The 14,129-nt window shown below is 46.1% G+C and overlaps 2 protein-coding genes and 1 long non-coding RNA gene across 13 annotated transcripts in view; 2 read left to right on the top strand and 1 right to left on the bottom strand.

Moving 5' to 3' along the window:
* Positions 1 to 14,129, top strand: part of LOC309624851 — a 205,651-nt gene that overhangs the window by 44,542 nt on the left and 146,980 nt on the right. The gene's annotated exons all lie outside the window — the stretch shown is intronic.
* APH1B (aph-1 homolog B, gamma-secretase subunit) overlaps positions 1 to 14,129 on the bottom strand; it is a 114,018-nt gene that overhangs the window by 17,081 nt on the left and 82,808 nt on the right. Inside the window, exons 7-8 of one of the 4 annotated variants that reach the window (XR_014242138.1) lie at positions 7,005 to 12,776; positions 3,617 to 6,964 (exon numbers count right to left, since the gene is read on the bottom strand). The exons of 2 other annotated variants lie outside the window; for them this stretch is intronic. The gene's annotated coding sequence lies outside the window, so the exon portion shown is untranslated. Of the gene's footprint in view, positions 1 to 3,616; positions 12,777 to 14,129 lie in introns of those variants that run through there. One more of the 4 variants, XM_082383516.1, reaches the window with a different exon arrangement.
* The window catches only part of CA12 (carbonic anhydrase 12), a 73,943-nt gene that overhangs the window by 17,390 nt on the left and 42,424 nt on the right, over positions 1 to 14,129 (top strand). The gene's annotated exons all lie outside the window — the stretch shown is intronic.

Below are 14,129 nucleotides of genomic sequence, written 5' to 3'. Positions count from 1 at the left end.
GAGCTAGCCAGGCAAAGGGCAGGGGTTGAAAGAGCCTTTGGGGTTAAGGGACAGATTGTGCCATGATCACCTAGGCTGGTAGGTTCTGGGCACTACCAAGGACCTCAGTGAGGAGGGAAGGGGCTGGGGAGATGGACCAGGGCCAGTGTGAGGGGCTCATGAGCTGGCTGAGGAGTTGGGACCTCATTCTGGAGATAGCGGGGGGACAGCTGGAGCGTTCTAGGTGGAAAGCTGAGATAAGCGTTTTAGAAGGATCATTGTGGCTACAAAGTAAAGAGTGAATTGAGTGTGAAACACGGAAGGAAGGGGGCCAGAGGGATGCAGGAGAGGGGGATAGGGGTCTGAACCACGGGAGGGGCAATGGGGGTCCTGACCTGTTGATATAACTCAGCCAGAAACGTAAGACATCTAATGTTGTAACTGGCAGAAGCAGCCTGATGGTAGATGAGTGCCCATCTCTGTTGGGCTTCGTGAAGTATTCACATCAGCATCCAGACTGCCACTGCTGCCTAGGTGGGACCCCAGTGGGGGGCACTGATGTAGCCAAGCCCCACACTCATTTACAGATGAGGCGAGGAAAACTCAGAGTTGTCAAGTGGCCCAAGCATGAGAAGCTGAGCCAAGACTGGAATTTGTGTCTCCTGATTTCCGTCTCGTGTATTTTCCCAGTCATTTGGTGGATGCTTATTTTATGCCAGGCATTGTGTACCCTACACGACACATCACAACACTGTGCAAAAGCCAATGAGGAAATGCAGTGATTTTTTTGAAAAAGTAAATAATACAGACTTGCCAGAAACAAATTATGCCAAATTAACTTGCTTTTCTTCCCTACATCAGAGTAAAAGGCTTAGTGGTTAAAGAAAACACAATAGACTTAATACCTGTTGACATAAATAAACATTTGATATGGTTCCTTGCGACACACTCAAGGGAAATGTAGATCAAAGACCAGTGTGGTTGCCAGGGGAAAAAATCAATACAGTCAAGTCATCATTACTGTAGGCAGCGCACGGCTGGGAGAGATGTCAGGGGTCCTACAGGGACAGTCATGGATCAATACCGTTTTCGGATTCTTGGGAGTAGGATGGACAGCTGAAGGAGTGTGGTGGTTGGAATCGGAAAGACGAGAGTTGGAGGGAAGAACAGGGAATGGATGACACACGTAAGTGAAGAAGAAAAGCAGATCAAAGAGAGTGGGTGGACCTGGGGGTGGGGAGAGGGGCAGGAAGCAGCTCCTGGTGAGGAACACCGTGCGGGCGCAGCAAGACAGGAGCCCCGGCAGAGACTGAATGAGGAGAGCCGCCTGCCCCGTGCTCGGTCCTGGTGATTCAGGAAAGAGGTGTATGCGTGCATTTACACACGCACACATATGTGTGCACGCATGCATCCACGTTCACGTGTATCTACATTCTTAGGTGTGTCCACACCCCCGACACTCACACCTCCATCTCCTACACCATGAACTTGGAGCGAGCCTCTCCGCTGGCTTCTGAGCTACGGGAATGTGGGTTGACATCTCACTGCTTGGAGCGGTGCTTGGGTGAGAACTTACAGCCGCCCCTCAGTCCCTCAGTGCTTCCTTTTGGCAGTTTCCCAAGAGCCCTCCCAGCTCTTGATGAACCTTTTGGTGTAATGCTTAAACGTCTCTGTCATCAAGGATGGAGCAGGGACTGGTCCAGCACTGAGTAAAACTGAGTATGGAAGGTCTTCAGGGAAGACTGGGTGTGCAAAGATGTCTGGTCAGAAACCTTGTAATGCCGTGGGGAAAAAATTGGGGGAACTGCAGGACTTTAATGCTCTTCCTTCACGTAATTGCCTTGAGAAGCATAGGTACCTCCGGGGTTAATAACCAAGCGCTCGCTCTCCAGCTAAGGCTACTGTGCTAAATTATCACTGGAGAATGTTTTCCTCCCTGGTGGTTTCTGAGCCTGCTGCAAGCAAGGCAGTATTCGAGGGGTACGGGTTTGAGCAGGAGCCCTTTCTAGCCTCAAGGGGCGTTATCTAGAAGGAGAACATCATGCACACCGTGTGGGGAGTGACACCCTCCCCAAAGGGGCTGCTCGGGCAGAGGCAGAGGGCCCAGTCCAGGAGAGGTGCTGAGGAAAAATTTGTTGAGTGAACGAGGAAAGAATGGTTTGTTTCTCTATTTACTTTTGGCTCTGGGAGTGAGGGAAGGCACCAGGGAGAAGGTGACACTTGATCTGGGATGGCAGGATTTCAGAGGTGAAACCAGTCTGAAACAAAATGCCACATCACCATGCATATCTCATTAGAAGTAAAAGGAGCGACGCAGGGAGCCCTAGATTTGTTTTCCGGTGAGGTGAAAGGGAGAACTTGCTCTAAAAGGTTGGAAAAAGGGGGCGGGGGAAGGAGGAATCGAGACTATTCCATTCAGAAGGGCCTGGGAACCAGCATGTCTTGTAAGTCCATCACAAATAGACACTACACTACCACGTTTATTCCTCCCAACAGCCCTGGGGTCCTGCCGGGTGGGTACCGCCACTTTCATTTTGTAAGCGAAGCTCAGGGAATCTAAGAGATATGTTCAAGGTCACACAGCCAGTGGAGCTGTGATTGGCAGCTCCAAAGCCCTTGACCTTCCCAACTGCATTTCACACCCCTCTGGAAGGGAGAGAGAAGTAGCCTGGATGGGGACTTCCCTGGTGGTGCAGTGGTTAAGAATCCGCCTGCCAATGCAGGGCACACGGGTTCGAGCCCTGGTCCAGGAAGATCCCACATGCTGCGGAGCAACTAAGCCCGTGCACCACAACTATTGAGCCTGCACTCTAGAGCCCACGAGACACAACTACTGAGCCCGTGTGCCACAACTACTGAAGCCCGCGTGCCTAGAGCCCGTGCTCCGCAACAAGAGAAGCCACCGCAATGCGAAGCCCTTGCACCGCAACGAAGAGTAGCCCCCACTCGCCACAACTAGAGAAAGCCCGCGCGCAGCAACAAAGACCCAATGCAGCCAAAAATAAATAAATAAATTTAAAAAAAAGAAGTAGCCTGGATGAAGGCTTTCAGGTGTGAGAAGAACCATTGAACAGCAAGTTTTCTCCCTAAAAGGGAAAACTGAGGGAGCAGCTTTAAATAACAGCAAAAGCGCTATAGGTTAGATATCAGAAAGGACTTCCTCTTTGTGAAAGCGGGTAAGTGAAGAACGGGCTCAACAGCAGGTCAGTGTTTAGAGACCAGTCAGCCGTCACTTAGGTCATGTTCCCCCGTGGGTAGCTGCAGAAAGCTCACGTCTTTTACCAGATCCCCTCTTTTTGTTATTTCCAGACCCCCCAGGAATGTTTACAAGGTCACAAATCTCTCCATTGCTGCTTCTCCCCTCTAGCTCTGGACCATCGCCAGGGCTTGTCTGCTGGTCCCCTCTCACCACCTCATAACCGCTGCTGCCGCCCAGGCTCTAGACCCTCCAAAGGCTGCTGCTGGGGAGAACGTGAGGGTCAGGGTCAGTGGCACCCTGGCTGCTTACTGGCACTGTGACTTTGGGCACATTACTCAACCTCTGTGCCTCAGTCACCTCATCTGCTAAATGAGAACATAGTGCCTCTGTCGTAGGGTTGTAATGCAGATTAATCAATACCTGTTAAGCATATAGAATGGGGGTTGGTGAACTAAGGCCCATGGGCCAAATCCAGTCCACCACCTGTTTTTGTGAATAAAATCTTCTTGGAACATGGCTACACTCACCTGTTCACATATTCTCTATGGCTGCTTTTTTTTTTTTTTTTTTTTTTAACAAAAGCAGAGTTGGGTAGTAGTGACAGAGATCATACAGCTCACAAAGCCTAAAATATCTGCTATCTGGCCTTTTGTAGAAAATGTTAGCCAACCTTTGATATAGAATGATGCCTGGCACATAGTAAGTGCTCATTAAATGGTAGCTTTAAGAAAAACAACAACTCACTAGGCTTTGGAGTTTAACAAAATTTGACTGAGGTCCTGGGGTGACACAGGCAACTACAGCCTAAGAGGAAAGCCAGATGTCTCTGTCATCAGTACTCCACAAAGGCAATGATCATCCCTGTCCCTGGGGATTTCCTAGCATCAGGTCGTAGGAGCCAGTCTTGCTCTCCTGGCCTGGAGCCCTGACTGTGTTTCCCCTCCCCTGAGGTTAGGCCTCCATTCCTCTTTCCTGCCCCAGGATGACTGACAGTGAGAGCACCTCATTCTTTCTAGAAAAACATCCTCTGCAATGTGTGATCTGCTCTTTCCTTCTGCGTGGCCCAGCCGAGACGATCACAATAGTCCAGGGCTTCTCAGCCTCTGTGCTGTTGACATTTGGGGCGGGATAATTCTTTGTCTGGGGGCTGTCCTGTGCACTGTACGACGTTTAGCAGCACCCCTGGCCAGCCCATCTACCCACTGAATGTCAGCAGCATTCCCCCTCGTGACACCAAAAATGTCTCCAGACGTTGCCAAACATCCCGAGGGGACAAAAATCACTCCTGAGAACCACTGGCTGCGTCTGAGATAACATCACAGGTGAGGCAACAACCTTCCAGTCCAGGACAGCTAAATCCATTATTTTAGAAAAACAGTGCTCTTTGCAAGGGCACAGACCAGTTAAAGATGCACCCAATTTGTATCACTGGATCACTAGACAGAACGGTTGGCACCTCAGCCTGAAACGCCAGCATTTGGACTGTTACAGCTGGGGCTGAGCTTTCACAGAAACGCTGGGCAGTTACCTGCCTCAAGTCCGGGTCACTAAGAGGGCTTATCCAAGCGATCTGTCCCGCAACAGGGGGAGTGGGACAAATTTTTGGCCCCTCCCCCAGAATGTAGAAAATGCTTATGAACTGCCCCAGCTGTCCTGCCCCTTCCCACATGAAGATTTTCCATCCTCATCCGTTTTTGACATTCTACTCCCCCTCAAGTGACAGGAAGAAACTGCTAGCAGCTTTAAAATAACAGTCTATTCACTGATCCACTTATTCTTTTGACCAATCCTTAATGATTCCCTTTGTGGGCTAGTCACTGGGGATCAGAGACAAGCAGGACACAGCCCCTGCCTTCCATGCACTGAGAGTTGAGGGGCAAGCAGACGTGTAAACAGGTAATGACAACGGAGCAGATTAAGTCCTGTGATAGTGTACACTGACCCTGGGGACACAAAGGTGGGGCAGAATTCCTATATTTGGGAGTGACGGTGGCTGTCAGGCTTCCCTGAGGAGCTGATTCTTGAAAGATAAAGGAGTTAGCAGGGCAAGGAGAGTGCGTGCATGTTTACGTGCATGGTGGTGTGCGTTTTAGGGATGAAAATGGCATTCCACTGCAGGCAGCAGAGCTCCGAAACCAGACGAGAGTGTGGGGTGCGATCAGAGAATCAGGATGGCAGCAGCCCAGTGTCGGAGCAGTGGTGGGGAAAAGATTCTCCCTGCGTCTGTGAGCAGAGGCTCTGACAGCTTTCGTTCCAGACTACCTTTTCAAAGATGTTTATGTAGCAAGTCATCTTGCATAGATAAAGGCAGTGTCTCCTTCCAGGGCAGAGAGCAGATCTGTTTGCTGTCCAGTAAAATAATGTCTCTCTTGGAGGTAAAGGTTGGGCAAGTTTGCTAACCACCCCCCTTTACACACTGGGGTTTCCTAAGCTGAAAGGGATGTTCATTGTGCAGAGCAGCTTGCAAGTGGAGGCGTTACAAGGCCCTGGTTACATCACCCTATGGAATTGGGGCTTGAGAAACAGCTGCAAATGTCACTCTGCTACCCCTGTGAGTATTAAACTGTCCTTCGTCTCTGACTCAGGAGTCTCGTGTCTTTACCAGCATCCGTGAAACTGTGGCAGGCTAACTTGTTAGTCGGGGTGAAGTCTTAAGACTCCCACCCCCGCTTTGTGACACATGGCAGTAGGGGAAGCAAAGCCTAGAGAGGGGGGTGGGATCATGACGGGCTTGTGGGCTGCACTCCAGACCTTGGGATTAAGCCTGAAGGCTTGAGGAGCCACTGAAGAACTTTCAGCAGAGAAATGTCTGGGTCTGGATCTAGCGTAGGGAGTGGAGGGCTGGAGAAACAAGGCCAGTGAGGCCTACAGATACGGAGCTATGCAGCTGAACAGGGCTATGCCAGTAGGGACAGAGGAAGGCCAAGTTTAAAAGAAACTTAATTTGGTCCTTGATAGCTTTTTTTCCTGAACTGGGAGTCAATCCGGATAATCCTCTGCATTTATTTGTGGCATCTCTTTAGACCTTTCATGCTCTTGACATTTCTGAAGCATACAGACCAGATATCACGTAGCATGTCCTTCCATTTGGGTTTGTCTGAGGGTTTCTCATGAGATTCAGGTTGTCCATTTTGGCGCGAAGAGTACAGTATATACAGAAGTATATACTGTTATTATATATTATATATGTATACACACATATCTATATACACACATATATTCACAATGGAATATTACTCAGCCATAAAAAAGAATGAAATAATGCCATTTGCAGCGACATGGATGGACCTAGAGATTATCATACTAAATGAAGTAAGTCAGACAGAAAGACATGTATCATATGATATCACTTATATGTGGAATCTTCAAAAAAATGATACAAATGAACTTATTTACAAAACAGAAATGGACCAGAGACATAGAAAACAAACTTATGGTTACCAAAGGGGAAAGGAGGGGAGGGAGGGATAAATTAGGAATTTGGGATTAACAGATACACACTACTATATATAAAGTAAACAACAAGGTCCTACTGTATAGCACAGGGAACTATACTCAATATCTTGAAATAACCTATAATGGCAAAGAATCTGAAAAAGAATATATATGTATATGTATATATATATACACACACACGTATACATATACACACACATATACATATATACACACACGTATACATACACACATGTAAACATACACACACATGTATACATATACACACCCACACATATACACATACACAGCCATGTATATGTATACACACACGTCTACGTACACACACATCTATGTACACACACACGTCTCTGTACACACCCACGTCTACATATACACACCCAGGTCTACGTACACACACACACGTCTATGTATACACACACACATATACCTATATACACACGTATACATATACACACACACACATATATAACTGAATCACTTTGCTGTACACCTGACTCTCACACAACACTGTAAATCAACTATACTTCAATTTTTTAAAAAAGATTAAAAATAAAGAAAAAATATTGTCCTAAAAAAAAGACACCTAAAAGAGTAAAATTGTTACATCTCTGTGCCTAAAAATGGGGCCAAAGGAAAGGAAGGAGCGGACTGGGATTCCCAGCTTTTGGGGGGGTGGGCGGTACTATCAGCTGCGATAGAGAACCTCTAAGGGGGTGGAGGAGGGCGAGAGAGGAAAGGATGGTAGGTTTGGTTATTTTTCAAATTATTTGTTTGCCCGTCTGCCTCCCCCTCCAGCCACGTCTGATTTCAGGAACCCATGGAGTGTCCAATGGGGGTGGCCAGTAGGCAATGGGTCTGGAGCTCAGGAGGAAACCCTGACAGGGCAGAGGTGGTGCTGAAGCCATGGGAAGGGATAAGATGACCCCAGGGGAGTGTGAGAGAAAGAAAAGAGCCAAGGACAAAACCACAGGGAGAGCTGACATTAAGGGCAGGTAGCTACAGAGAGCTGAGAAGGGGCAGGAGAAATGGGAAGATAACTCAGACAAAGCAGTATCCCCCAGAAACCCAGAGAGGACAGGTTCAGAAATGGGGTGGGGTAGGGGGGGAGGCACTGGGGCCAAGGGCCGCAAGAGAAATGAGGGCTGAAGAGTCTATTTGAATCCAGTGGGATGTGGGCCTGGAAGCCAGAGTCCTGGAGCAGGGAGATCTGAGCAGGAAGTGGAGATGCAGAAGTGGCCAGACGATGTTTGGTTGCAAAGAGGGGGTGAGGAATCAGAGCAGGAGGGAAGGGGAGGTTCTCGTCCTAGTAAACAGATATCAAAGTCCACAACTAAATAGCTTGTTCAGGGCTGCATTCAACTTAGATATGCAGGATGGCCCCTGACCTGCTGTCTAGCCACCCCATCCAGTCTCGGCTCCTCACTCACAGCCTCACACGTTTCACAAAGATGAGTGCTGAGAAGGTGGATGGGGCAGCAAGGGAGAGAAGAGCAGCTTTTCGGCAGCAGAGGCAGCTATACTGACGATTAAAAGCACCTGTTACATTTTCCACTCTCTCTCTCTCTCTGCCAGGGAAGGAGCGGGTCACTAAGGCAGCCTCTGCTCACATTATTTGCTCTCCCATCAGTTTCCTTTTGCTGCCAGGGAACATTGCTTCATCACCTTGCATGGAACACGCCATCATTATCAGGATTATTTGAAGTTTTCTCTCTTCATTCAGAAGCTTGTTACAAATAATAGCCTTACTGGCCCCCAGACCCTCGTCTCCAGGAAACCAGGCTGTATTATCTGCAGCCTCCTTTCGTGCCAGCTCTGTTCAGTTTACTTTCTAAAACCCACACAAGAGGAACATGAATGCTTTATTTCAGTCAACAGCTATTTTATAGCAGAGAATAGCAAGTTAAACACAGTCAAATATTTAAACTACAAAAGCAACCCAATGAAATGAGAAACACGTGTGATACATCCATACAATGGGATACTCTTCAGCCATAAAAAAGGAATGAAGTACTGGTACACGCTACATCATGGATGAACCTTGAAAACATTATACTGTGTGAAAGAAGCCAGACACAAATTGTATGATTCCATTTATAAGAAATATCCAGAAGAGACAAACCTATAGAGACAGCAAGTAGATTAGTGGTTGCCAAGGGCTGGGGGGAGGAGGGGAAATGACTGCTTAGTGAGTATGGCGTTTCCTTTGGGATGATGAAAATGTCCCGGAACTAAACAGTGATGACAGTTGTACAACACTGTGAATATACTCAACGTAATTAATGGTAAATTTATGTTATATATATTCTGCCACAATAAAAAATTAATTACTTTGGAAAAAAGAAACCTTACCTTGACACCAGAGAACAAAAAGCCCTGGCTCCAGCCCCAACGGTGTCGATGTAATGAAGGCTTTCTGCCAGCTCTTCTTAACTTCGGCTGCACATTAGAATCACCTGAGCAGCTTCTTAAAGCCTCCTGTATCTGGACACCACCCAAGACCCATTAAACCTGATCTCTGGGGCGGGGGCCAGGGGCAAACCTAGGAGCTCTAGGAAGCTCCAATGTGCAGTTAGGGTTGAGAAATACTGAGCTAGACCAGTGGTCCTCAGAGTGTGGTCCCCAGACCAGCAGCACCAGCAGCACCTGGGAATTTGGTTAGAAAGGCACATTCTGGGACTGCACCCCAAACCTTCTGAATTAGAAATCCTGAGAGTGTTTTAACAATCTGTGTCTTAACAAGAAATTTGTGTTTTAACAAGTCCTCCAGGGGATTCTGGTACACACCAAAGTCTGACACCAACTGTTCTGCGTCTAGACCAAGTAAGATACAGAGAGTTTTCCTCAACCAATGAGTGTTTACTGAGCATCTACTGTCAGTTTGCTTCTGTGATAGATGTGAAAATACAGAAAGTCACCTCAGGTCTCCTCAAACATCTAGTTGGTTAGATTCTTGGAAAAGAAGTTGTATGTTAAAATGAGCTGAGCTTTTTTATGGCTGAACAGTATTCCATTGTAGGTGTATACCACATTTTATTTATCCCTTCATGTCTTGATGGGCACATGACTTATTTACACCTTTCGGGGCTATTACGAATAATTCTGCTATGAACATTGGTGTACAAGTATCTGTTTGAGTCTCTGCTTTCAATTCCTTTGAGTATATACCTCAAAATTCTACTCTAGGAGTAGAACTGTCAGGTCATATGACAATGCTATGTTTAACTTTTTAAGGAATCACCAAAGTGTTTTCCACAGCGGCTGCACCACCAGGAATGTACGTTTGGGATGATGGAAAAAGTTCTGGAAGGGGCTAGTGATGATGTTTGCACAACAGTGTGACTGTAGTTAACACCACTGAATTCACTTTAAAATGGTTAAAAATGGTAAATTTTATGTTATGTATATTTTACCACACATACACACACAACATTAAAGACATGAAATGAGCCATGAAAACAGATTTAGAAAAGGAAGTTATGTTCCTAATGGTCAACACTGAATAAAAATGACCTCAAACACCCTAATTATGTTTCCATAATTACACATATAACAGTGCATTAAAAAGATGGTGTCTGCAGTTCTTACTATTCAGAGGTGGTCTTTGCCTGAGGATGGAGAAAGAATATTTTTAATATTCTTTTTTTAGGAGGGTAGGGCAGGATGTCGGGTTCTTCTGGGAACTTCGTGTGTTTACATCGACCAAAATTCCTTTGTGAACAAGTCAAACAAGAATAACATGTACTGAGCACTGACAGGTGATGGGCCTGGCTTGGTTTCCCTACTGGGGTTAGGCCGTTACCACCTTAGCAACTTGTCTAACGTATTAGTGGCCTGTCATTGTTCAGGAACCCTTTGCTGAGTACTTTGATGTGCAGGCTCAGTGGAAGGAGCCAGGGATACAGGAATGAATGGGACGAGCTGAGAGCCCAGTGCGGTGGTTCCCAACCTCCAGCGAGCACTGAGTCTCCCACTGGGCTCGTTCAATGACAGATGCCGGGCACCACCCCCAGAGTGTCTGGGTCAGGATGTCGAGCGGGGAGGGGGGGAGGCCCAAGAATCTGCATTTCTAACAGGTTCCTAGGTGATGATGGTGGTGGTGCCTGTCCAGGGACCACGCTTTGAGAACCACTGGTCTACTGGGGTAGGAAAGTATAAAATGTTATTTTGATAAGTGTAGGTGCCTCTAGGAAGGAGAAGTGTAAAGGGCTCCACAGGAGCATGGAGGATGCGGAAACACTTGGTCCTGCCTTTTCGGGGGTACGAGGGGCAGGGAGAGGGTGTTTCTGGGGGCTGGGATGCAGCTTGGTGTGTCTCAGCATCGCTGCAATAAAAAGGGGAGGGGAGAGCAGGCTCAGAGGAGTCCAAAGAGGTGGACAGAGCTTTGCCACAACGAACGCGCTCTAAGGCAACAGGACCTAAGAGGGTGCCAGAGATGCAGGAGCAAAAGCAAACAGTTGTCACCATTTATCTTTGGCATCCTGGAAACCTCACCCTCCTCCCTATAAAAGCCTTCCCTCCAGAAAGGACCTGACAAATGCCTGGAAGCCAAAGGGTAAATGACTGCCAAGCCTTTTCTTCTAGCTACACTCATACCTCCCCTCTCCTCTCCATCCCAGCAATATTGGAAGGGGATTACTGGAGAGGGAGGGGCCCTCTAAGTAAGGCAAGATGCAGGGGAAGGACTTCGAAAGGTTTAGCAGAGAGCTGAGCTGGCGGCCCCAGTCCTGCAGCTCACCTCTTCTTGCTCCCCAGCCTGCAGTACTGGCCCCACTGCCATGGCTAAACCAGAAAGGATGCCAAAGAGTGGCTTGGGAGGAATTTACCCTTTCCCAGTCTCCTCCCTCTCAAGCCGACCCAAACAAAAATTGAAATAATAAAGAGAAAAGTTCGATATAAAGTATGGCTTAACAGCATCTTTAGAAAACACTCCTATTTTTATTGATCTATAACAGTAAAAACCAAGGAAGCAGAATGGGCCTGCTATGGCAGTCCAGCTTTAAGCTTTGTAAATAATAAGTAACACTGACTCTCCAGCCCTTGCTCTGCCCTGTCTCTGATTCACTTGTAATATTAACAAAGAAAAGGCTTCAATGCCAGTTTCGTTCCCTGACCTCTGTTTGTTTATAATAAAATCATAAGACATCACCAGTCAATCATTAACCCACCCCTCTGCTAGCCTCCTCTCCTTTTGGGCAGGATCTTGGACTTTATGGCCCTGCCTCTCCACTTGACTGGCAGGGAAACAGGGAGAGTCAGCACAGTGTGGCTTTGGGCTCAGGGGGCAAGAATCCAGCCAAGGCAGATGCTGTGGGAACCCCACACTACTGACCAGCTGAACCCGCTGGACTTTTATGGGAAGCCATGTATCTTTTAATCAACTTCAGAAGTGAACTGCAGGAGCTGTAAAATATATATAAAACATATTTTACAAATGTGACTTCTGCATCCTAACAACATCCTGAGAATGTGTGGTATTGAGATGGATTTAGAGAGGATACAGAGGCTGCCTTCCCTTCTGAATGGGGTCCTGTGGCTTAGCTGTGTTCTCTATGGCTCCAGCCACAGGACCACGAAGGATGGGTGACCCCCAGACAGAGCTGGGTCCCAGCCCCCTGAAAGGAGGACCTTTCTAACAGACGGAGGAGTGTACCTGAGCGGGCGCTGAATGACTCCCACGCAGCCTTGTCGTAGGGCAGCACCCAGCCTGGCCAGGGGGAAGCCAGATGAACCCTAGGTTCATTCTGAGTCTTTACATCACATACACATAAAATATACAAGCTCTCTGTTGCAGCAGGGTCTCTGAGTGCTCTGTGCACTCCCTTTGGAATGCCATTCCCCAGGTTTGACTCATGGTGGGCTCAGTCCCATCCTTTAAGTCTCAACTTTAATGGTGCCTCCTCTGAGAAGCCTGCCTGCATCACCTGGTCCATAGTGGTCCCTCCATTTTTTCTCCATCATAGCCCTTGCTTATTTCCTTCATAGCATTGACTGCAGACTGGAATTATTTTACTTATGTATTGGTTTGCTTATCTGTAATTTATTATCAGTCTTTTCCACTGGAATGTAAGTTCCATGAGGACAGAGACCAGATCTGTTGCGTTCTCCATTGTATCTTCAATACTAAATACAGGAGGCACATCTGTTGAAGAAATGAACGAATTAACTTCAAAATTAAATAGCACTCCAAGGAGGGTATTTAGTAATTTTCTCTTTTATTCAACATTTGAATACTCATTTTTAAATTGCAAATATAATCTATTTAATTGTGTATTCAAATTTGATACACAATCTGTGATCATTTTCATATAAATATACATGCCCACACTGGGGGCATTTTTACTAGAGTCAGATCCCCTTACAAAACAAACCTTGGCGACTGACCAAAAGCTTTTATTATACGAAAATTTTGACTGTTGGTTTAAAAAAGGTGTGTCAATATCTAGAATGTGTAAAACCTTGCCACTGTAGTTTTATCCATTGGGGCAAGTTTTGATCTGACTGCGTTTTGGTAGCCAGTCCAAAGAGACAGGCCCTGGGGATGGTGGCCCAGGACGGCTGCCCAGGCGTTCACACAGACACTGAGGGCTCTACGCCAAGAGTGTGGCTACCACAAATGTCAGGGGCGCCAGGTAGGTCTGAGGGACAGACTTAGAAAGGCCCAAAAAGGTAAACGTCATAATAGGATAATAATGAATACTTTTTTTTTTTTTTTGTCCAGACTCGTCAGATATAGTCAAGTTACAAACAATATTTATTTTCACTAGAATTTTTGTTATTCTTAAGCACACAGGATGCAGTCAGTGAGAAAGAGTAATCAGTGAGAAACAGCAATCAAACTGTACCAGTAATTACATAGTTCCGATCTTCTAAGGAGCCCTATATGCTTTTATTATTACAGTACATGCTGTAACGTATATGTAGTAAATGTATAAATATAAGAAATTACTCAACCCATAAAGTGTTTTACTTACCCCATACCATGTCTGCAAACAGATTATAAAATAATAAAATTATCCTTCATTTACTTGCATGAACTGTTATTTGCCCAAGGCAGTAGTGAGTCTCTACATACATATGTACAGAGCAAATACACCCATGTTGGACAGAAATAAAAGGAGGACCTATAGATTAAAAGAAACTCAAGGGACATATTAACCAGTCATGATACATGGACCTTATCTGGACCCAGATCCAAACAAACTATTTCATAAATATATGAGACTATAGCACAGGGAACTACATTCAATATCTTATAATAACCTACAATAGAAAAGAATATGAAAAAGATATATATATATATATATATATATAACTGAATCACTTTGCTATATACCTGACACATTGTAAATCAACTATACTTCAATTAAAAAATAGGAAAAAAAACAAAAAAGATTTATGAGACAATTGGGAAAATTTGAATTTGCACTGGATATTTGATGACATTAAGAAATCATTGGGAGACGCAATAGGGAAGAGATATGGGGATATATGT

This window comes from Balaenoptera borealis, assembly GCF_965194805.1.
Source record: "Balaenoptera borealis genome assembly, chromosome: 3".
Classification (NCBI taxonomy): Eukaryota; Metazoa; Chordata; class Mammalia; order Artiodactyla; family Balaenopteridae; genus Balaenoptera; species Balaenoptera borealis.
Note: the sequence above shows the minus strand (reverse complement) of the source record. Positions and strands in the feature narration are given on the sequence as shown.